Consider the following 24655-nt stretch of genomic DNA (forward strand, 5'->3'; position numbering starts at 1 on the left):
CGATTAGGATTTTCACTGTTTATGATGGCTGTTGACTGTGCTGATTCTAGAACATAGCTAATCAATACGGGAAAGATTTGCTCAGAAGATAAGCAAGACAGTGTAATCTCCGATCTCTTGAATGTCTTGCAACACCATGATTCTTTTTTGTCAATTGTACTACACTCCTGAGACTCTGTATATAATTATACCAGAGAAGAGGAAGCTAGGCAGTCGGCGCATGCAAGAGGCAGAGTTTTAGAAGTAGAAACTGAACTAGAAAGGAGAATGAATACGAAATATTTTTTGCCAAAGATAAGTCAAGCTTGAAAAGGGTGATATACATTAAATAGGCAGGACAATGATGAAAAGACTGATCTGTATTAAAAAGTTACACATGTAATGTTAGTGACATGCCACAGTGAATGTGTGAGGATATTGGAAAGTGTTTCTTATAAAAGTGACAAAGTTACAAATATATTTTAGTATTTTTTCGATTATGAAATGTAATAAAAATGGGGGAACACACTGAAATTTACAATTGGATATAACATTTTCAAACACAATGTGTTGATGGCTAAACATAAAAAAAAAAAATGTAGAAGGCTTCTGTTATTTATCTAATTAGGCTGCAGAAAGGTAACGGAGGGTAATCTATAAAATATACGTTTGCACATCTTCACCACATTTTAAAATCTTCAACGCACAAAACATTTCAATTATGGTCTATTAATATGCACTTTGGATTTTAAGTAAGATTAACTATTAACGTGCTGGAATTCAGTGTACTTTACATTGTTTTAAGAGGTCGATTTTCGTTTATTTTATATAAACAAATTAATCGTTAGTCTTCTGAATTAAAACACTAAAGAATGCGCAAAGGTCCTTTATCACTCAATCTCACATTTATTTGGTTTAAGTGATAACTGCACCAACGGTCTTTTTTGAGGACCATATTTAAACACATTCTGTAATGAAAAAGAAAAAACTCGTTTAGAATTTCCAAAAAGGTACTGCTTGCACATGGCTATCATTCACTCCGCACACAAAATCTGTTTTAGTTTGAAACGGTAGGACATTTCCACTCAAATCTTTACTCATCAATGTCCCTCACATCTGGATTCAACTTGAGCATGCCATAATTAATTGTAGCAGCTGCACACCAGATTTGGCACAGCGGATAGAAGAGATTGTTTTTAAAAAGGCATCGATCGCCATGCACTGTTAGCAACAAACCGTTTAAAAACTTTTGCCGCAATTTTTAGTCAATGACTGGGGTGTGGTATTCCTATAGACATATTGTTTAGGGTCAAAACCAGTAAGTTTTCATGTTTATTTCGTCAAATGGACAAGAATGCACAAGTCCTAGCAGCCCAAAACTCATCTCTTTTGCTGCCAGTTTACAGAGCAGTGCTTTCTGAGACGAACGCTGCCAAGGCAAGATTTGTATCCATCTATGCGTAAAAAGTTATTCAAACTTGAATAGTTGATTCATTAACACACAAGTATTTAATTGTATGGCGAGCGCTCTAAGAAAATGCAGTAAGTTAGCATCTTGAAAAAATAAAAAGTTATCGTAAACTACTGTGCTGCTTTAAAAACCACCACCACTAAGCCTGATTTAATATAATGTGTTTGATGCATGCCATAATTATTATTTTTTTTAAACAAAGTAATAATGGAAAATCAGTGTAAAACCGTTAGGGGCAAAGTATAAATAAATTAGGGGCCCAATTCCATACACCTCCTTTTATCTGCACCATGAAAACGTTTTACATCTGGCCTTGTCAGGAGTACATTTCCAACCTTTTCTAGTGAGGGAAGGGATTAGCGAGGAGCTGGTAAATACCCTAAAACAATTAGTTCTGTGGATGTGCAAACAAACAAAGGGTACGGCAGCCCTGGGACTACCGCTTGGATGGGTTTGAGTCATTACTCTCACTATACCCCATCCACGCTTGGTTTTTAGGTCTCGGCTAGCGAAGGTGTTTTCAGAAGTGGGGCTTGAACCCGCCCCTCTTCTTCCCTCTTCTCCATTGGCTGGCCTCATAAATGCTGGTCAGCCATTGGAGAAGAGCTTTGTCTCTCCAAACAAGCCCAGTCTTTTTCCGATTCGGGGGCGTGTTTTTTCACTTCTTTCGCTTTTTTTACGCCCCGCCCCTTTTACACTTGGTGGGCGTTTTTTTTTTTTTTTTAGCGTCTGAAGATTCGTCCATTTGTGCGCGGTCGTTGCGGGACGTGGGGTCGCCTCTTCCTTGCTGCTGGATCGTTTCACATTTCACATGTCCGCGCTGTGCTGTGTCGCGGCTGCAGGAGTTAAACCTGCTCCTTTCAGGCACTTTGCAGTCCGTGCTGTGCTGTGGCACGGCTGCAGGGAGAGTTAAACCTGCTCCTTTCAGGGTCTTTGCAGCCCGCGCTGTGTCACGGCTGCATGTAGAGTTAGACCTTTACCTTTCAGATACCTTGCAGTCCGCACGGTGCTGTGGGAGAGTTAAATCTGCTCCTTCGAGACCCTTTGCGGTTGTGTTTTTGTGTCCCTATCGCTTCTTGTGCCACAGCTCACACAGGTAGTGGGCAGGGTGTCGCTCCTGATTTCAGCTCCAGCTCGCAGCTCTGCGCAGCCTCACCTCCCCCTGTTGCCCAATGGGTAGCCTGAGTTTTTTTTCAAGCCTGCCGTGTTTGCCTCTTGCAGGTCGCTGGAGCCGTCGTGCGTGTGTGAGATGGTTACTGACGGAGACGGAGGCGGGCTCTAGCAAAGTTTTGCAAGCTCAGCTTTCAGCAGCGGCGGCGGCACACGGAGCTCGCTTCTCCCCGGCTCAGACTGCCCCTGTGACTTAGGTTTACCCACCAGGACCGTCCGGAGGGAAGGCGGCGAGGACTCGCACAGCACGGCTGGAGCCAAGGACATGGGGGGGGCGACACGGGGCTGGCTGATCCCCGCTTTACACACGCTGTGCCTGGAGGGGCTGGCGGCAGCCGCCCAAGAGCTGCTCCCACGCCTCAGCTTCCAGTATGGTAAGCCGGCTGCTCTCTGCCAGTGTTTGTATTAATCAACGAGCGGGCTGGGAGGGGGTTAGGGTGGGGGGGGGGGTACTCCTGCTGAAGCACGCTGCCTATGAAATGTAGTGTTTGTCATGCATCCTGCCACTGCTGTGGTATTCTGTGGAATCCAACGCTTCTGTAATGGGATAACTCAGTGGGTTGAAGGCATTGCTCTACAAGTAAACTCATGGCCTTCTTCGGATGTAGGTAAAATAAGTCCCAGCACAGTAGAAGGAAGCCACGAGGCGCTGGCACTATCTTCTGTGCTATCTGTCACGGTGTGCAGGGTCTCTGGCATGGTGTCACTTAAGATGCGTCTAAAGAGCTTACACTTATATCATCATCCTGGCGTTTGGATGTCTGTCTCCCAAGCAGATGTTGCCCGAGCAGTGTTTGTTCTCGGATGATAAAAAACGTGTACACAAAGAGGCATCGCTAGCGCTGGCACTGTCCCCCTCCTCGGCTCTCTTCCTTGTTGTGACAACTGAAAACCTTGACTTCAAGATGGGATTCTCACTCTCTTTCCTCTACTTTCTTTTATTTGCTCCCCTGTGAAATGGATCCAAAAAAGAAAATCATTTTTGCTGGAAATGTGGTATTTTAATTCTAAGGTGCAGCATCTGGAATAAAAGGTTAAAAATATGAAAAATAATTAAATATAGTAACAGTGGTAGAAAACTGGCCAGATTGATTTTATCCACACCCAAACACTGTCGTGTTATTTTAATGCAACGTGTGTTTGCGCGAGAGCGCTTCATTCTTCGAGGCGCTGTGGGCCGTGCCCTGCAGTGCTATTTTAATGCAGCTTGTGTTTGCACGAGAGCGCTTAGGTCTTCGAGGCGTTGCTCGTGTTCGCCTCTCTGCTAGCTGGACCTGTCCTTGACCAGGGCTGTGTGCTCCTCGGAGCTCTTCTTCATTGGGAGTGTTTGGCAGTTTGTTTGAGCCGGGGCTGTGATGGATGCTGTAGTTTGAGTGTGATGCTGCGCAGGAGCCAAGGACAGGAGTCTTGTGCGTCTGCTCTCGACCTTGTCTCCAGCTTTATCTTATTTTACGTTGGATGCAGAGTGGCTCTGTGTATGTGGGTGGCTGTGTGTGTGGGTGGCTCTGTGTGTGTGGGTGCAAATGCAATAGGTCTCGCATTTGAGCATGAGCAATGCCAATAGCTCTAACTTTAACAATGCCGAGACCATTGCATTGTAAATGCTTGTTAGTCATACCTAGTGTCCTACTGAATAATGCTAATAACCTAGGAACACCAAGTTATTTTTAATTCAATCTGGATCCCTATTTTTTTGCTTTGTCCAGTAACAATTTATCTAGAACTCCCTCCGCCCCGGTACAGTCCTGCAGGAGACTGAGTCTGCCCTGGTGGCATTGCCCTACCACGGTGGGGAGAGGATACTGTTGATGAAGCATGACACTATTGTGTGTAAGGTTTCATCTTCCATAAAGGATGATTTTCCTTAAAAAGGAGACTAAATTTTAGTCACTTCCATAAACTGGATTCTTGTGCTGGATCAAAGATTTGGCATACAGTAGACTACTTCCTTTGTTCTTAAAGGTCACCGTACTTTTTCTTCCCATTGACTTCATTGCGACTGGAAGTCATCACAGAGGTTGTGGCTTGCTAGGGTCAGCAGACCACCAAACCGGAGTTCACTTTAAACTTATGTTTTGTAATTTTCCCCATGAAACTGCACACGCATTGCATGCACTCTCACTTGCAAGAGAAAATGTATACAATGGGCTTGCAGTCTGCCCATTATTTAACATTTGTTGGTTTTATTGTCAATTTTATTTGCTGCCTTCTAATTGTCTAGCACATGCTGGCTTCACTTCTTTCAGCTGGAGTATGGCAAGTACTGATTGCTTCTGCTTGAGAGCAGTCCTTCTGCTGACTGTGCTGTGATTGAGGCACGACTTTAATGTTTTCTTCTAACCGGTCATCCTTGATGAACCTTTTGCCATTTGTAGCTATGTTTTACTATCCCATACACACTTCAAAGAATTTTAAATGTATGTTTATTATGACAACAAATGTTACCTGCTTTTATTGGGACAACCAAGGTTATCTGCTTCTGAATGGTTTTAAGACAAAGCCTACCAGACAGTGCAGCTATCAGGTATGCTAATGACGTCTTGGGGCCACTAAGAAAGATTCCCTGGGAATGCATTCCAACCCGTTGTTTACCACTGGCTTTGTGGTTTGTAACTCATATGTGCTTGCGTTTTATTTGCTGGCTCAATTTGTTTTAGGTTGTCCAGCTAGAGTTCGCCCCAAACCCTATGTACTGTTTTGGTTCTCCAGTGCTCAAATTCTGTACACAGGCTTTAATCTTGTTCTCGCCTTGTATCTGCCGGGCATTCAAAGATAGAGGTCAAATGTCAGGTTCTCTCTTCCAAGGAGCTTAGTGTTTACTTTACTTTCTTTGACTTCAAAGTGAGAGGATTTTTGTGACAATCATCCTGGCTCTGAGGAGTGCTTGAGGAAGGCTGTACGACATTTATTTCTAGCATACAACACAATTTAAATGCCTGCAAATTAACTGTGCAGATACTTCATAATTGCACGTTTTTGGTAATTATGAAGTGTGATGGAAACACATTTAAAAACTATCAAAATCAATACACTAGGTGATGACATTTCCACACATTATCATTTGTGCGCCTCGTAGTTTTAGCAGTAAAACTTTGTCTGTGCAAATGCATTGGTGATTTCAATTGGAAAGGTGTTGTCTGTAATGTTAAGTGTGCTACCACACTATGCATACTCCACTCTACTCTGCACCACTCCGCTAACTTTATGCCACTTTCCACCACTGCACTCCACACCCATATACTCTAAGCTACACCACTCTAATGTATGCCATTGAATTCTACGCCACTGCACTCTGTCACTCTATACCACGGGTCTCCAACGAGTAGTTCGGGAGCTACTGGTAGCTCGCCAGTACCTTCAAAGTAGCTCCCTGAGGTGAAGTCAAGCCCAGTATCCATTTCAGAGTAGGTGCCTATTAAAAAAAGGCAGCATTGATCATCTCAAGACGCTAAGAGTGACAGCCAGCCACACCTATCACAGTAACTCATACTAACAATCAAACACACACACTGTGCCAGCTTATAGGACCTGCTACATGACCGTCTGTATCCAATCTCAATATAATTAAGCCACAAGGAGATGGACCATGTTACAGTCCCTCCTTTATCCATCACAACATGTGTGTGAACAGTGCACCATCAAAAAAGTATGGCAGCAGTAGCCTGAGCTGTAATCAGTGCTGACCCACCAAAGTGCGGGACTGCAGGAGTCAGAGTGAAAATGTGTCAGTTAGATGCATGATCAGCTCAAGACCTGAGGAGAACAGGGTATGATCCAGACCAGAGAAAATTAAGAGATTCATCAACATTTATGTGTGTGCCCATAATAAACACTATTGCTTCCTGAAACTATGCCTGGTGCCAAGAACCGCCAAATATATATGCTAGCCCCATCATAAGCGAGTTATATTTGGCATAATTGTGTCCATTCTTGACATAATAGTGCCAATGGTATAATTATGGTCATCCTTGACTACTTTAGTATTTTTGATCTAGTTGTGGTATGCTGGCAGCCATCATAGACCTACTCTGAGCATGACTGGCCTATATGTACCTATTCCTGGCATATTAATGGTCATGACTGATATGGGGTCTTATCCCTGATCCTTCTGGTTTCCAGCCTTGGCACAACTGTGGCCCTAGTTTAATGTGGGGCATTACTGGCATAATCCAGGCATCCGTGGTGCTATGGTGAGCATCCATTATGATATAATGGGGTAACCCACAATTGTCCACGGACCTGGGTAACGATTGGTATAGGAAACAACGGTCCTAGACTTCTTTGAAGCTACAATTCAGTTATGAAAAACATTCATTAGTCAAAGGGCATCCGGTACATATATAATTAGCATTGTATCATTAATGTACCACCATTTTCTTTACAATGCAAACAAGTATATCCTCAAAAGACACAAAGGCACAAAATATCGCTCCAATAGTGACTGTTTATTATTCAGTTACTTTTATAACAGATCACCATATTCAATGCTCCAAATAGAGACAGAGGTTGCTCCAAGGGGAGTGTGAAAAATGAAAGTGCTCGTGAGGTAGGACAGATATAAAGGAGGAGAATCCAAAAGACAAATTCAATAACCAATCAAATTCCACATTCTGGTATCCTTAGAAAAACTGGTCGTGGTTCATAGTGGCACTTTCTTTGCCATCCTAGTTTATCGCCCTCCAGGTAAGGCTAGACAATTTCTCAATGCACTACCCAATGTAGTGGCGGACCTAGCCTTAGGACCAGCAAATTTTACTATACTAGGTGACCTTAATCTACACCTAGATAATTCATCTGATAAAATGGCTATGGAGCTGATTGAGAATCTGTCAGCACTCCAGCTTATGGAGAAAGTGGCGAAACCTACTCCTTCCAAAAGGTCATCTTCTGGACCCAGTCTTCAGTAATTGCGGTGAACTTATTATCGGACTCCCCATCCCCCTTCCTTGGACGGATCATTTCCTGATCCAGTTAAAGTGGGAAATTCACAGACCCGCTCGCTCCCCCAATATAATTTCGGTGTCTGAGCGAAACTGGTCTAAACTCCCAATTGATCAGTGGAAGTTGGTCCTGGAAACTATAGACCATCCCGTGAGGTTAATTCTAACCTGGGGAAAGCTAATTATTTAACTCCTGGATCCAAGGCTCCTTGGATATAGTACTTCCTAAGAAACCTGCTTATATAACCAATAGGCCGAAAACTGCACCATGGTTTACTCATAATTTGAGGGAACTCAAACAGCGCTGCAGACGGCTTGAAAGGAAATGGAGGTTAGACTACTCTGATCTAAGTAAAATGGAATATAGGGAATCTATTAGACGCTACAAATCCGAAATTAAAGCCACTCAAGCCACTTTTTATGAACAGAAGATTGAATTAGCTGCTAATTCCCCTAAAGAAATTTTTTAAATTGCTAGAACCCTCACTAAACTGCCTCCGAAACCTCCCAGGTTGCACGATGCTTTGGCACACTGCAACATTTTGGCAGAGTTTTTCCAAAAGAAAATTCAAACTATTTATCAGGCATTTTCACCCTCTCAATACACCAGCTCCACGATTGTCCCTGCTGAGTCGACTGTAGGGCCTCATACCCTTTTAGCACAATATCCTCTTCTTGACTCTGCCTCGCTGGGTCCAATTATGGCACACATAAAATCGGGCTCTCCCACTGACCCTGCTCCCCCCCAGGCTCTCACTTTAGTAGCCGATACCATATGCTCTATAATTCTGTACCTGGCGAATTCTTCTATTTCCTCAGATTCAGTTCCGTTAGCGTGGAAATGTGCGATGGTCAAAGCCCTTCTAAAAAAAAACCTAACCTGGATCAGGACAATCTTGCAAATTATCGCCCTATTTCCCTACTGCCATGGGTGAGTTAGATTCTAGGGAGGCATGTAAACAATACTATGGTAGCCTTTCTGGAAACCAATAATTTACTACACCCCTCCCAGACCGGGTTTCGGCCCAAAATGGGTCCTGAGACTGCCCTCATTGCGGTGACAAAGGAAACAAGAAGGATCTTGGATCAAGGGGGCACTGAGGCTATTATCCTTCTTGACCTCAGTGCCGCATTCGATACTGTTAATCATACTACCCTGCTCCTCAGACTCAAGAATTTGGGAGTGTCCGGTATGGCAGTAGAGTGGCTGCAAACCTTTCTCAATGACCGCTCTTTTAGGGTCTTTGAGGGAGATGTAGTTTCCAACCAGTTTCCCCCCAATTGCGGGGTTCCTCAGGGCTCTGCCCGGAGTCCTACGCTATTTAAAATATATTTGAGACCCCTGGCAGAGATCGTCCATCCATTTGGCATAAAAATCGTCTCCTATGCAGATGATACCCAGCTCGTGGTGGCACTTAACCACCCCAAAGGGTCATCTAGCACTCTAGGCTGCTGCCTAGAGGAGGTTGCCAAGTGGATGGAACGCTTGTGCCTTAAACTTAATGGGGATAAGACCGAGCTTATGCTCCTGGGCAACTACCCTGTCTTCGATCCGGCTTCTCTCTGGCCAGATTGCCTAGGCCCGGCCCCGGCCCCTAAAGATCAAATCAAGAGTCTGGGCATCTGGATTGATCATTCCCTTACATTTAGTCACCAGGCAGCAAAACTCTCTGCAACCTGATTCGGGCTACTAAGGATGCTGCATAAGGTTCTTCCCCATCTCCCTTTCCACGCTAGAAGGATCATAGTACAAGCCCTGATCCTTTCCCGCCTGGATGATGGAAATGCATTATATCTGGGAGCCCCGCAGAATACCATCAATAAGATCCAAGTTATTCAGAATTGTGCTACCCGCAGACTTCTTCAATTACCCGTTGGCACTCTACCAAACAAGCATTAAAGAGCTTGCACTGGCTGCCAATCAGGGAAAGGATCCAATTTGAAGCTGTGTGTCTGGTCCATAAAGCCTTCTGGAAGAATGGCCATCCCATTCTTCAGTCTCTGTTTAGCCCCTATCATCCGAAGAGAGACTTTTGGTCATCTGTATCCTTTCTTGCCCTTCAACCCAGAATAAGGAGGGCCAGATGTGGTGGTCGATCCTTCTCAAATAATGGTGCCACTGGTTGGAATGCCCTTCCGCTTCAACTACGGAAAGAATCCAATCTTCTATCTTTTCGCAGGCTACTAAAAACTTGGCTGTTTTAGCTTCCTTCTTTGTCTACTGTTCTTTGCTTGTTTGTCCACAGCACTGGGAGGCCTACGGGTAGCCATAGCGCTCTATAAATGTCATTCCATTCCATTCCCTCTCGATGGGATCTGCGAATGACAAATAATTTAACAAGGAATTCCGTGCACACTATTCCAGGACAGGTGGAGAAAATGCACGGTGCCATCATATACCCGGGGAGGCCATCGATTAAAATGCATCCTACTGGAATACAGCTTTGTATATTCTGAAGTGTGATGAAAGGCGGCGCTGCTTAGACGAGGCGCGATATCTTCTGGTGGCCACTTGCCTTTGATTAAGTTAAAACCATTTGCTTTGCTAATGGTATTGTATAGCAAAGCAAATGGCATTCACTTAATCAAAGGCGAGACCTATTGCATTTTTAATGCTTGTTGTTTATTGGCTAAAGTCCACTTCAAGCATTCAATTCATTTGTAGACTAGTCCTCATTGTCCATCAAAACCATCGCAGCAAAGAAGAAATGCGGAAATCCGCAAATAGCGCCACTGCTGGCACTTGAAAATATGAAGTTTCCTAAAGCAAAGTTGAGGCAGCAACACACCTCAAACCAAATGAAGCAGGTGTAACTCACTAAATCTGCCGTCAAAACCTACCGCTTAAACCGTTAAATTTCGTTGTTCCATTAAGAGTTCCTAAATTCAACGCCTCTATTTCAGTAGAGAATGTCTAGATCAGGCATTATCATGCGCTTATGTGACGTCAGCACATCTCCTTTCACCAAAATTGGCAGGACATGCTTGAAAAAACAAACTACAAAACTTACGTCCGAGTACACTGGACTAGCCGAGCAAAGTTTAAGCATTATGTTAGTTATACGGAGTGGTATTTGGCAGCACATTCCATGCATGTCTTTCAGAAACGCTACTCAAGTACTCACAATGACTGTCAAGCTGCAGTGTTACAGTGGCACCGCAGCCGAAATTCAAGAAACAAAACGTACATAAAAAGCTGCAAGAATGGCCATCAATTTAAAGTAACAGTTTGTGTACGCTGCAGACAATGAAATGTCATGCAAACAGCACGGAATACACTGCTAACGTACTTTTAAAACGACATGCATAGCTGTCAGTTATTTAAAAAAAGAATGCACTGCAAAATTGCGGTAAACTTTAGAATCGCAAACCCCTTTCGTTGCTATAACCACACAATATTACAGTAGATTCTCGCTCATTTAAAAATATGAAACTAGATCCCAAGAGTTCCCTGCCGACTGCATACTACAATATTCTCTCAAAAACCTTGTTTACGTAACCCGGGTCCTTTAATTTGCCTCCCGTCTCCGTTAGTTTACATGAAATACGATGACAACTATTTACTTGCAGAACATCACGGTCTTTCCCCAAAGCCCACAGTTATGATTTGTTCTGCATTTTTGGTAAAGGGAGCGGTAGAGTTATTACCTCATATCTCTCCTGCAGACACCATGTAATTTGACAACGTACTTTGTGACAAAAAGCAGAAGCTAGGGTTTCGCATGGTATTAGAAGTATATACTGTTTAGTCATCAGACTTCGATAAAAACAACAGTTTGCAACTCCAGCCCACATTTACCCAAACTAAGCTTAGAAGTTTGCAATCTGCGCCCACGTGATGTTTCCAAACAATTGTACAGCTTAACTAACATTTACAATGGGACATAAAAATAGATGAAAGGAGGATGTTGTTTGGAGCTGTGTAGATTATATAGCAAGCATGACACCTGCCAGCCTTTCTGATCTACTAGAGACCTGGGGAGATCTGTGGTGCAGAAGAGGACAGATAAGGGAGCAAAAAACAGAATGCGCAGCCACTTCAATTACAAGGAGCATGCGCTGCTCGCACTGGGCTTCTAGAGATCTGTGGCTTGCATCGCCAATAGACTTTGTGGGGGTCAAGGCGAGGTTAAAAACAAATACATTATTCATTCCCACTATGATACCCCACCACAGACAAATGGCTGGAATTTAACTCAAGGCCTGCTTAACGGAGAGCTGCCAAACAGTAACTTCCTTAAAAATTGTGAAATACACAAAACTCTCTTCAATTCGGATTTCTATATGAAGGCTCTGGATCGAAAGAACTGCACTAAAAACAGTTTCCAGCTAATTAGTCAGCAGCTGGAAACTAGAATTGGCTAGTTCTATACATTTGCTAAAGAATCCAGCTGAAATGTGAGAGTCTTCTGAACATTTTTTTCTGGCGACAATAACACTATTCTCAGATTTATTATAAAGTTATTTGTGAGGTTGTATTACTTCTCGATGTCTTTGCTGGTTTGCAAAATACAGGAGAAAAGGCATGCATGATCCGATTTTTAAGCAGCAAAAAATACAAACGGATTGTTTTTTCTTTTTCAACTACCAGGACAATTAACTAATTAAATGCAAAAAAAAAAAAAAAAGTTTCCCGGCACATAAGAAATTAACAGTCAGCAGGGCCAACTTTGTGTTAATTCAACTTCTTATCTCTAGTAAATCCTAAAATGAATTCTATGCCCTCTAATACATTTAGTTGCTCACCAAACCAATTGCACAAATGGTTTCTTTTGCAGCTGCCATACATGAGGAAACAAATACGACAAAAATGTCTTTTAAAGACTTGGGTCCTGGTTCTAAAACCTTTTTTCGCAGACTTGTGTACCTCAGTTATCTGCATAGAGATACTTACTACTGTAACAAAAAAAAAAAAGTAGGTGGTGAGTGGTGTTTATTTATTTGAAAGGTTTTATATAGTGCTGGCTAGAACCGGGGATATCAGAACGCTTTACATGAACAGAAGCAATCAAGAAAAGCAGTTGTTCAGGGTAAAAAAAACAAGCGAGTACATCTCACATAAAGTTAAAAGGGGGCAATAATAACTTTAGCAATTGTTCAGGGTAACAAAACACGCAGGTATATCTCACATTAAGAAAAGGGGGGCAGAAATTCAGGTTGGTTAGCAGGTAATAAACATATAAAGAATATAAATGGGTGTAGTAATTTAGGACAGAGAAGAGAGGATGAATATGAAAAGAGGGAGAGTGAAGAGAGGGTCAGGAAAAATTGAAGATAAATGCATGGGAAACAGAAAACAAGGTCAATGGACCCAAATATATGTTGAGACGGTGAGGTTTTAGGTCTTTTTTAAAGCTGGAGGTAAGAGGGGTACAGCGCAGGTCCTGCGGGAGGGCATTCCAGATGTTTGGGGCATCACCGAAGAAGGAGCGAGATTGGGTGGATTTCTTTTTTAAAAGGAGGGGGACAAGAAGGAGCGCATTGGTGCTTCTCATCTGTCTGGTACAGTCCGCTTTATTGAGTTTACTAGGTACAACCGGGTTTGTTGGTGAGGAGCTAGGTGCGTGATGCATGCAGTCTTATAAAAGCATCTTCCTTCAACGGGTAGCCAATTTAGGGCTTTGAAGGCTGGGGAGATGTGGTCAAATCGTTTACAGTCAGTGAGGAGTCTGGCCGCCAAATTGAGCACAGCTCGAAGGGGGCTAGGTGTACTTTGGGGGTTCCTGTGAAGATAGCGTTGCCATTGTCAAGTTTAGATAGGACTAGTGATTGGACAACCCATTTGAAGTCATCTAAAGGAATGAAGGGTTTGATTTTCTTAAGGTGTCGGAGAGTGAAAAGTGCTCCTTTAGACGAGTTTATCTGGTCCTTAAGAGCCAGGTTTTTGTCAAGAGTGAAACGTAGGGATTTCGATGAGTCAGATAAGGAAAGCGAACAATTGAGGGAATTGAGATCAGTGATCCAGCCTTGAATGGGGAGCCAATTGTTTTTGGGAGATAAGAGAATAATTACAGTTTTTTGGGGTTCAGTTTAAGATGGTTGGAGTAGAACCAGGATTGGATGTTACTCAGGGTATCGTTCAAATGAAGTATATCTAAGTGGGATTTAATTTTATAGTAGAGTTGAGTGTCGTCAGCATAGAGGTGATAGTGGATTCCAGCTTGTTTCAGAATGAGGGTAAGGGGTTCCATAAAGAGAGAGGGGAGAGAATAGAGCCACCAGAGTGGTTATTGTTAATGCACTGAATGCTAAAAAGTCACATTTTATGGGTGTTAACATCAGCAAAGCATTTGTCACCCTAACTACAAACACAAAGCCAAAACTTTGTAGTAGTGTAACTAGATACCAAAAGAGCACAGAACATCCCCATACTATATTTTCCACGCTGAAAAAGGTGAGGAAATGTACAAATTAGTATTTCTTCATAACCTATTCCTGAAGGTAATCTGAAAGGTGGGCGAGCCAAAAAAATTAACAGAGAGCCGAGGCAATGGTATGGCTTGGCTCTAAAAGCCTGTGCACGAGCCAAGCCCTGAAAGTTTCTACCATGGAAACCATTCAACAAACAACATTTAAAACTATGATAAAGTCTGTCTTTTCAAAACTCAAAAAAAGTGAGCATATTTTTTTCTAACATGAAGGAGCATTTCACCTTTGCCCGTCAGATGGCGCTGAGGGGCATTGACAGTTTTTAAATGTGAACTCAGAAACATTCATACCCCGGCTCTAACCAGAGGACAATGCCATTACTTAAGTAAAAGGAAAGTCAGGTATTTGAAGGTGTGGTTTTATGTGCTACAAAAAAACACAGGAGGCTCAGAGACATAAAATAGTCGCCGAATATCACACAATTAAGCAGGAAAGCCGGGAATGATCCCAGGTATTGTAGATGTGTATTTAAGCCACTAGACAGCTATCTTGCTCCCCTGTTTTATATAAAAAAAATAATGCATTGTCTTTTAATCTTTTCAAATGAGATTAGAGGTTGGGTAACAGACAGAGGCCACGTAAAAGCTCGGCATCTTTTGGGCTCAAGGGACCATGAGGACCTCGAGCTGCACCAGAGCCAGGCATCTAGCTTGAGACTTGCTCAAGCTTTCGGTAGCTCACTCACCTCCAAGTAATCTGCAGATTTTCATATGGAAGGTGTCCCTTCAATGCTCTGGGGACTTTTGAAATCCTGTAAACGTGCAAAAAATCTAGGTGCATAGCTACGAGTAACAAATTAGCTCCTTTGTGGGTGATGACAAGAAATTTAACTAGGTTTTTCCAAGATTATCTGTTCATTCTTGACAAGTATTTGGCCATCTCAAGTTTCTAAAAAAAATCCTGGAACTAGTTAAAGGATGAGGAGATATCTAGAACATGCCATCACAGGTCATAAATCTAGGTTTTTTTAAAAAAATTAAGATTGTATGACAAGTTATAGAGGCCAACATAATCCATTCACCTCTCTCAATAGTTTGTACGCCAGTGTGAAATAAAAGACAATTGAATATAGGGATGGAGGAGTTCAAATTCTGAAATAAATGTAAGGGGGACAAAAATATAATATTTGCATTAGTATTTAATTAGTAGCGGTGAGAAAAGAAAAATTGTATAAGATTTAATGCGAAACAAGGGATGTGTACAGCGTCCATACAGCTCCATGACAGTGATCTGAAGTTACATTTCTAGGCTTTACATTTACCAATAATTGTTAGCAAGAGTGTTAGTCCAATTGGTTCACATGAAATTAACTAACACCACAAACCCTCTCAATGCAGGAAGCGAAAAGGGAAAGTCCAGGACTGGAAAATGGCATCCATGATGACATGGATTCACCGGGTAACACTAGTCCATTCAAAAAGACAAATTACATTTTTATAAAAACACCCTCTTAAAAATATAAACTCAAAAGGAAGTGCATGAAGAGCAAACTAAGCACTTAGCTACATTGTTTCTCTTACTATGATGATGTCCTCGGTTGGTACAAAGTTTATGCTCAGGACATTAAATAGGTTTGAAAAAGGAAACATAACTAAAAACTATTTACTATTAAACAGCTTTAATCCCCTTACATTATGCCTTTTATGTGTTGAAATGTGCACCAGGTGCAACTTAAAATAGCTATAATCGCAACTTTAATTTGGGCTCCACAACCATTTGAAAAAATTGCTTCAAATTTGTCATGTATAGAGTAGTAATTTCCTTAGTCATGTAACTAGTTACCTACTACCAGCAGTAACTTCACTAAAAATCCGGGTGCTGTGTGCCTGACTGCCACAGTTATTAAGCACTATTGGTTAAACTGTCCATACTATAGTTTAGAACTGCTTCTTATTAAAGCCACAACAAACCTACTTTATTGACCTAAAAACGATGTAGGTTTGCATGCAAATCATAATCGTGAATATATATAGCTGAGAGCAAAATGCGTTAAACAAAAGACTTGAGCTGATATTCGGACAATAAAAAAAACATTTGGTGCCTGCGGGTATAACAAGCCATTGTGCTGAGGCTTAAGTTACTTACAGCAAGTCATCCCTTACTGATATTGCACAGTTGTAAACTAGCTTCTTACCTCGTGTTCTACGTTTTCATCAAAAAGAAAATACGGAGTGATCAACAGCTTGCCCTCAAATCAGTTTAAGGACCAAAGCCCATTGGTACAAAAACCTGTAGCCACGTCTAAAGAGAAGAATGCACATCCTAGAGAAATTAAGGAGGTTGAGCAGTCGATAGAGAAACTCTCTCTCTGTCCACCCTTCTTCTCCCCAAACCGCTCCTTTGGGAACTAAGGGTGATCCGATTTCACCCCTCAGCAGATCCGGGGCAGATAACATCAGAAAAGAGTGGCTATTATTGACAGTAACAAATACATTGTAATATTTGGATCTCACAAGCACGGACCATGCTTTCCAAAACCAAAATTTAGAGCACAATTAAAGCGGACGTCTTTGATTTTCTTTGGATGGATCAACATTTAAATATCAGTCTTTTAAAAAGGGAGGCGGGATAAGTATCTCTCCCTGCTCCCCCAAATGCGTTAGCCCCCCCAAAAAATTGAGACCACAGAACATTACAATGCATTTATTTAAATACTTAACCATAAATTGTAGACCAACTAAAGGGGAAAAAACACAGACCCTTACTACTCTAAACAAAGTCAATGATTAGATCCTTCATAATCTGAACAATGAGTACTATGCAACTATACTGGGCAGCATCAATAATTGGGCCACAGAGGCACTTTAACCATTATATTGAACTGTTTTAGCAGGCATTCTCCGACATAGGTAGGAGTCCGAAACCTAAACAATTAAGTTCTATCGAGTGTCACCTTAGCCTAAAGAGGTTCAAGTACAGCACCGGGTAGCGTCAAAAACCGGCAAAGCTCAAAAATGTAAACTACGTTGAAAATGGTTGTTCAGCCGACGATCTCGTCTGCCCCCGTGAAGCCCACCCGAGTGGCTCGGTCCGTTCTTCATGAACTCTCTGCTAACGAACAAGATGTACATAAGCATGTTGGATCTCTGTTTGACCACCTAGTGCACCAGCAGTGGCCCAGGGCTACCTCTCAAACAGCGGAACCCTCAATCTTCTCCCACCCCCAGTACAGAATCAAACTGAACAACGGCAAATAACTATGGGTGCCACAGAAAACGGTCAGATGGCACCGCACTGAGCGTACCTCGAGTTAGGACAGTAGGATTTTGCAACAGGGGGGTATCCTCTTGCCGTCACCTTACCTCTCACACACAAGCAGCAGCAAGCCGCTAGCTGGAGAGCTTCAGACCTCCCATCTCTCCTCCTACTGCGGTCGCGGCCAAACTGCACCCCGCCCCCTGTGCTTCCTGTCCCCGCCCCCTCCTCTGAGCATCTGCCCACTGTTCTCTCCAACCGTCTCCGCAGCCCCGGTACGCACTTTGAGCTTGCGCATTGTCTTTCAGAGACAACCTGTTGCGCTATACCGATACGCACAGTGACGTCGGCAGCAAACGTGGCGGGCTCTTACGTTACATTCGGTTCCAAGCGAATGGAATACTTATGCACTAACGTTCGCAGACACATATCGTAAAAGCAGCTAATCCATGCTCATTTGAAAGATGGCTGGCATTTTTTTTTGCTTCCGTTTCTTTAAAAATGTAGCTGAAGATGTACAAAGCAATTGCTAAAAATCAAGCTTCCAATAAAATGGAGAATCAACTTCCCGCTTCAATCTTACTAAAAAGGAAAAGTAATAATAGAACTTTGTAGAAAAAAGGCTCATTTTTTAGAAGAAATGGGACACAGAACACCATTTAAAGATGGCCGCGGGCGTAGGGCGCTTTCACTATCTACAGTTCCTACAGAAGGAGATATGGTATTGGAGAGCATCAAGACTGGTAGAATAGGCACACAGTCTGTGAGATATTCCGCTTTGGGGCTGCTCAATTGACAGTATTGTACGTGAGACGACGTTATTTTCTCATCGGATTTTATTTATATTGTTGTGCAGGATACCTGTATCCACCATTACCTAACGTCGAAAAGCAGATATTTCCATTGCCCATTTATTCATATCTACGGTGGCACTCAAAGCAGTTATGGGTGTGATGTAGTATTATTTTGCCCGGTCTTCAATCCAAAGCACTATTATGAACAAGCAGTGGTGTCAACCCTCTTTAAGATTTTGTTGCTCTACAACGGGACTTGGTCAAAATGTACAGCAAATATCATTTCAGATTTAAATGTAAGTACGTTAGACTTATAAATAAAAATCTGACAAGTATAATGAAAACTGAGAAGGCTCATAAAAAATTTAAGCGGTACAAAAGGGGGTGGTGATGGACGGAGCATCAGAACCAATCAAACACTCACACCCAGTCAACAGATCTGGGTTTGATCCATCACCGTTCTTTAGCCCACTCTGCCACCCCAGTTCAGACATGGTCATATGAAAATGAGTCTGACCCTGTGCCTCATGGGAACAGTCCAGCCCGAACTGCCAAGCCATGCCTTCCCTGGACCGGAAACAAGCTTCCTAGTAGGCTAAAGAACGGTGATGGATCAAACCCAGATCTGTTGACTGGGTGTGAGTGTTTGATTGGTTCTGATGCTCCGTCCATAGCCACCCCCTTTTGTACCGCTTTGTTCGCCATAAGTTGGCAGGGTATGCTCAGACATGAGTCCCTTGCTCACTTTTCCACTGGATTCAAGCAAGCCTGGCTGAAGACGGCTGAAATGCCAGAAACCGGTCCTAGGAAGCTTGTTTCCAGTCCAGGGAAGGCATGGCTTGGCAGTTCGGGCTGGACTGTTCCCATGAGGCACAGGGTCAGACTGATTTGCATATGGCCATGTCTGAACTGGAGTGGCAGAGTGGGCTAAAGAACGGTGATGGATCAAACCCAGATCTGTTGACTGGGTGTGAGTGTTTGATTGGTTCTGATGCTCCGTCCATCACCACCCCCTTTTGTACCGCATAAAAAAATTAAAGGCAACACAGAATACAAATAATCAGTTAGTCAGTTGTGTAGTGTAGGGGTCAAAGGTTGGAAGAACAGCTCATACCAAGGTTATTGGAGGTAAGTATAGGTTTATTTAAACATAGTTAAATCACTACATAGGGAGAGCGCCGGGGAAACGTCCGCTCCGTTTGCCGGCTCAACGCGATCTCGCGGCACCCAAAATGGCCGCCGCGCTCTACGTCATCACGTCTTGCGTGAAGACTAGAGTGCAACGCTACATATCTCCCTTTATGGATAAACATTTTTCACATAAGGTAACTGACAGTCTACTTGCGGGCGGACTCATTCCCGTCTCCCATCTCAAAGTCTCTATACTTCGACGGTCTTACCACTGCTCTCCCGGTGCGGGTGCGTCTCACTGGGGTGCCATTTGTGTACTCAGTCCCCTCTTGGGAGTTTCTCACCTCACCACATTCAGTACTCAGGGGGAGTCCCCTGCTCGGAGATCCACTGTAGTTTTCAGAGAGCTCCGAGGCACCAGGATCGTTCCCGACCTCTGCTTCTGCATCTCTCTCTCTTTCTCCGGGGTTTCCTGTGCTTGCTTCGGCTAGATTGGCTTCAGCTTCTAGGGTCTGGGGAGGTATCACCTGTCCACTTTCTCTTCCGTTCCATCGCAAAATCTTGTTGCATTTAGACATCCTTTCCTGTGACCAAACTTTCCCATCGCTCAGTAGGGCTGACTGGTTATATACCTCTTCCACTTGCAAGGGTGCGCTGAATTTGCTGTCCCCTTTCCTTCTTAACTGGGCTAGTTTAACTCGAACCCACTCTTCTCTCTCTAGCTCCGTCTCCTTGACATTTCTTCTTTTGTTGAAGTGTTCCGTGTATATTCTTTGCGCTTTTTCTAGGTTGTGGGGCACTAAAGCTGGGGACCACTTGCTCGTGATGGTGCGCTCCTTCCATGCTACATTGTCTTTCGTGAATGGGTCTCTGCCCCTTAGGATCTGGAAAGGGCTGTATCCTGTGCTGGTCGGGGTAATCCTGTAAGCCCACAACATGCTCTTCAATTCTTTCTCCCAGTCTTTTCCAGTTCCTATCGCTGACTGTACTGACCCCATGATGACTCTGTTAAACCTCTCGGCTAGTCCATTTCCTGCCGGATGATATATGGATGTGTGTTTGGCCTTTATGCCATTCCTTCCCATGTATGCGTTCAACTTGTCCAATACAAACTGAGGCCCATTGTCGCTTAGGATGGAGCGTGGCATACCTTCCCTAAGGAAAACAGCCGTTAGGAACTTTAATATTTTGTCCGTGTCCATGTCTTCCTGTGCGTCCACCTCCGGCCACTTGGAGTACCGGTCTACAAGTACTAACACATATTTCTGGATTCCCTGACCATCCAAGATCGGACCCAGAATGTCTATCAATAGGTCCTTATGATTACAATGGATGGTATCAGTTCCTATGGGTAAAGGGGAACACAGCCACTAAATACGTGGTGTTTATAGAGAAGAGGGGTAGTCTCCTGGGATAGGTGAGTGTGCAAAGAAAGAGGAAGGTACTCCTTAGTTTGGTACGTGGTGCCCTCACACACCCTTTCGAGTGTATAGCATCATCATCGGGCAGGGTTGCTCCTCGTGGGGGTGGCGCTGCAGTCCCTCACGGGCCCCAAGGGGCTCTCTGGCGGAGATCTTTTAGGAGTTTGCCACAGTGGTGAGTGCGGGTATGTGGGAAGGAAGTGTCAGTGAATGTGAGTTAAAATGGAACAGAAGGCCCTGTAAATTTTATTCGTAGGACCTCTGCTTCAAAATAAAAGTCAACGGGGATGGAGATGCACATTTGTGCCGTTGTGAGAGGGGAAACAAAAACAAATAAGTTCCCACTTCTCTCAACCCGAGTGTAAGTGTGATAAGGTGTGGTTTAAAAAGGGGGTCGACATGTTTCGCGCTACAGATTGGTCCCTAAAGGATCCTTAGCGCTTCATCAGGACCAGTTGGAGAAAGAAACCAGGGATCAGGAAAAGACACCCTGTATCCCTCGAAAAACCTGGTTACGGTAATAATTAGAAGGACCCGTTCTTATACTAAAGTCCTAATTCACAGCCCTCCCATAGTCTGAGAAGGGCTCCGTCGGAAGTACCGCGATGTGAAGTTCTGATATGGCCTCACGGAACCGGACACCTACCCGTCCAGCGGTGGCTGTACCGCTGGACGGGTAGGTGTCCGGTTCCATGAGGCCATATCAGAACTTCACATCGCGGTACTTCCGACGGAGCCCTTCTCAGACTATGGGAGGGCTGTGAATTAGGACTTTAGTATAAGAACGGGTCCTTCTAATTATTACCGTAACCAGGTTTTTCGAGGGATACAGGGTGTCTTTTCCTGATCCCTGGTTTCTTTCTCCAACTGGTCCTGATGAAGCGCTAAGGATCCTTTAGGGACCAATCTGTAGCGCGAAACATGTCGACCCCCTTTTTAAACCACACCTTATCACACTTACACTCGGGTTGAGAGAAGTGGGAACTTATTTGTTTTTGTTTCCCCTCTCACAACGGCACAAATGTGCATCTCCATCCCCGTTGACTTTTATTTTGAAGCAGGGGTCCTACGAATAAAATTTACAGGGCCTTCTGTTCCATTTTAACTCACATTCACTGACACTTCCTTCCCACATACCCGCACTCACCACTGTGGCAAACTCCTAAAAGATCTCCGCCAGAGAGCCCCTTGGGGCCCGTGAGGGACTGCAGCGCCACCCCCACGAGGAGCAACCCTGCCCGATGATGATGCTATACACTCGAAAGGGTGTGTGAGGGCACCACGTACCAAACTAAGGAGTACCTTCCTCTTTCTTTGCACACTCACCTATCCCAGGAGACTACCCCTCTTCTCTATAAACACCACGTAATTAGTGGCTGTGTTCCCCTTTACCCATAGGAACTGATACCATCCATTGTAATCATAAGTAATAATTTTGGGAGCATTGGTTCAGGACCTACTCTGATTAGCTCCCAGTCCCCCCTCTCCATTTTTTGATTTATCAATAGGTCCTCCCATGGGTTATCAGGGTTGTCAAACTTCCCTAAGGGTGGTCGCATAAGGCTCTGGGGCTTGTCCGCTCTTTGGCATTGGTCACACTCTTGCACGTGCCTTTCTATCTGGTTGTCCATCGCCGGCCACCAGTACATCTGCTTCGCCCTGAGCTTTGTCTTTACGATGCCCAGGTGTCCCTCGTGAATGAGAGCCAGTAAATGCGGGATCAACTTGTTGGGGGGAACTAACTTCTCTCTCAGGAAGATCCCTTGGTCGCAAACTGATAATACCTCTCTTATTTCAAAGAATTTCCTGAGCGCCACCTCCATATGCCTCTTTTCCGGCCATCCCTTTAGTAAGCAGTGCTTAACTGCTCCTATGTCTGCGTCGGTCTCGTACGCTTCCTTCCACTCTTGTTCACTTATCACTCGTTCGTGATCTTCCATGAATGCCACTTTGGTATCCTCCTCTTCAGACTTACTTGGAGCTTCCTCCATAGCTGATGCTCGACTGAGGTAGTCAGCTACCTTGTTCTTTTGTCCTGGAATGTGTTCCACATCATACCTATAGTCTAATAATTTCAATGTCATCTTCGCGATGCGGGGTGTCGCCGTAGCATGTCCTGACGACGTGAGAACTTTGACTAGGGGCTTGTGGTCTGTTCTCAGCTTGAATCTCGTGCCCCATAGGAACTGGCGGAACTTTTCCATGGCCTAGACTACCGCCAACATTTCTTTTTCTATCACGCTATACTTCTGTTCCGTGGGAGACAATGATCTCGATGCAAAGCTGAGGGTGGACAGTTCTCCTCCTTTCGACTCCTGCATTAGGACTGCTCCTAGACCCCTCTCGCTCGCGTCCATCGTCAAGACTGATCTAGCCTGCAGATCGTATCCACACAGAGGTACGGCTGTGCTGATGTCCATTTTTATCTTCTGGAACTCTTCTTGTGTTTCTTTTGTCCATTCGAAGTTGATCTTGTCCCGGAGGGGTTGTCGCAAGTGGTGTGTTTTTGTTGCAAAGTGCTGTACGAATTTGCTATAGAACTCGGCCATGCCAAGGAATGACCTGACTTCCTCCTTGGTCCTTGGGGGTGGTGCTTCACATATCGCCTTGACATTGGACCGTTTGGGTGTGATGCCTTGGTCGCTGATCACGTGCCCTAAGTATGTGACCAACGTCATACCAAAGCGGCACTTGTCCCATTCTGCCGTGAGTCCATTGCGTTCCAGGACTTGTAGGACATTCAACAACTTGGCGTTGTTGTCTGCTTTGTTCATGCCCATTACCAGTATGTCATCTTGGAAGTACTGCACTCCTTCTACTTCACTGAATAGTTTGTGCATTAGTTTCTGAAATACGGCTGCTGCCGAAGCCAGTCCAAACGGCATCCTGCGGAACTGATAGCACCCGAAAGGAGTTATGAATGATGTCAACTTCCTGCAGGTATGGTGCAGTGCTATCTGGTGGTATGCTGAGGTGAGATCGATGGTCGAGAACCATTTCACCCCCTTGGTTTTTGCTAGCATCTCGTCAATTCTTGGTAGAGGGAACTTTTCTACTATTATGTTTTTGTTCAACTCCCTCAGGTCCACACACAGGCGTATTTTGCCGTTCGGTTTCATGGCGACCACCAACGGAGCCAACCACTCCGCACTTGTTATCGGTTCTATGATTCCGTTTTCTTCTAGCCTGTGTAGTTCTTGTTGTACCTGTTCTCTGATCGTCAGCGGGATATTCCTCACCTTGTGGTACACCGGTCTGCTTTGAGCTCTATCTTGTGTGTGAATTTCGTTAATTTGCCGACCTTGCCGCCGAACACGGTGGGAAATTCTTCCTTCAGTTTTCCTACATCTGGCCGCTGGTCCTCACAGGTCATCAGGACTTGTGTGATGCCTCCAGGGTTCAACTGTATTCCCAGGTCTCCTTGGTCTATCCACCCTAGGACTGAAGGACCCTTCTCTGCCACATATAACTTGCACCTAGCACTTTGTTCCTTGAATTCGAATTTCAGACTGTGGTATCCCACCATGGGAATGGGGTCTCCCGTGAATGTGACTGGGCGGATGTCTGGGGGCTCCAGGTGGCAACCCAGGTGGCTCTTGAAGTGTTCGTCCCACACATTTCGTTGTATTATGGTGTAGGGGGATCTGGAATCTGCTACCATCTGTATTGGTATTCCTCCTATCACTAGGTCGCATAGGGGTTTCTTGGAGCGGTTGCAGTTGATCCCTAGTATGTGTTCGTCTATGCACAGCACACTGTCGTCATCCTCATCATCTTCTCCTTCCTCTTCTGCCTCTTGTGCAACATACTTGACCGCTATTCTTTTTTGCTTGCGGCGACACACTTTTTCGTAATGCCCAACTATCCCACAAAACATGCATTTGGCCTTGAATGCCGGACACCGCTTATCATACACCGGGTGAGACAGGCTGCCGCACCTGTAGCACGTGTACTTGCTTTCGTTGCCCGGTTTCCTCGCCGGTGCTGGTCTGGACGTCCATTTGGTCTGTATCCTCGTGTCCCCTGTTGCTCCCTTGCCTCTCTCTGGTGGTTCTGCTTCCGTAACTTTGTTCACCATGGGCCTAGGGACCGTCTCTTTTTTCGGCGCCTCCGCACATCTCTTCG

General features: G+C 44.2%; 1 protein-coding gene across 6 annotated transcripts in view; it reads right to left on the reverse strand.

The window, feature by feature from the left end:
- The window catches only part of TPST2 (tyrosylprotein sulfotransferase 2), a 366385-nt gene extending 348856 nt beyond the window's left edge, over positions 1–17529 (reverse strand). The window contains exon 1 of one of the 6 annotated variants that reach the window (XM_085633284.1): positions 17292–17529. The gene's annotated coding sequence lies outside the window, so the exon portion shown is untranslated. Of the gene's footprint in view, positions 1–17233 lie in introns of all 6 variants that reach the window. The other 5 variants (XM_085633283.1, XM_085633286.1, XM_085633287.1 and 2 more) reach the window with 5 other exon arrangements.
- Between the last annotated feature and the right edge of the window lie 7126 nt (positions 17530–24655).

Source organism: Triturus cristatus, chromosome 11 (assembly GCF_964204655.1).
Source record: "Triturus cristatus chromosome 11, aTriCri1.1, whole genome shotgun sequence".
Taxonomy (NCBI): Eukaryota; Metazoa; Chordata; class Amphibia; order Caudata; family Salamandridae; genus Triturus; species Triturus cristatus.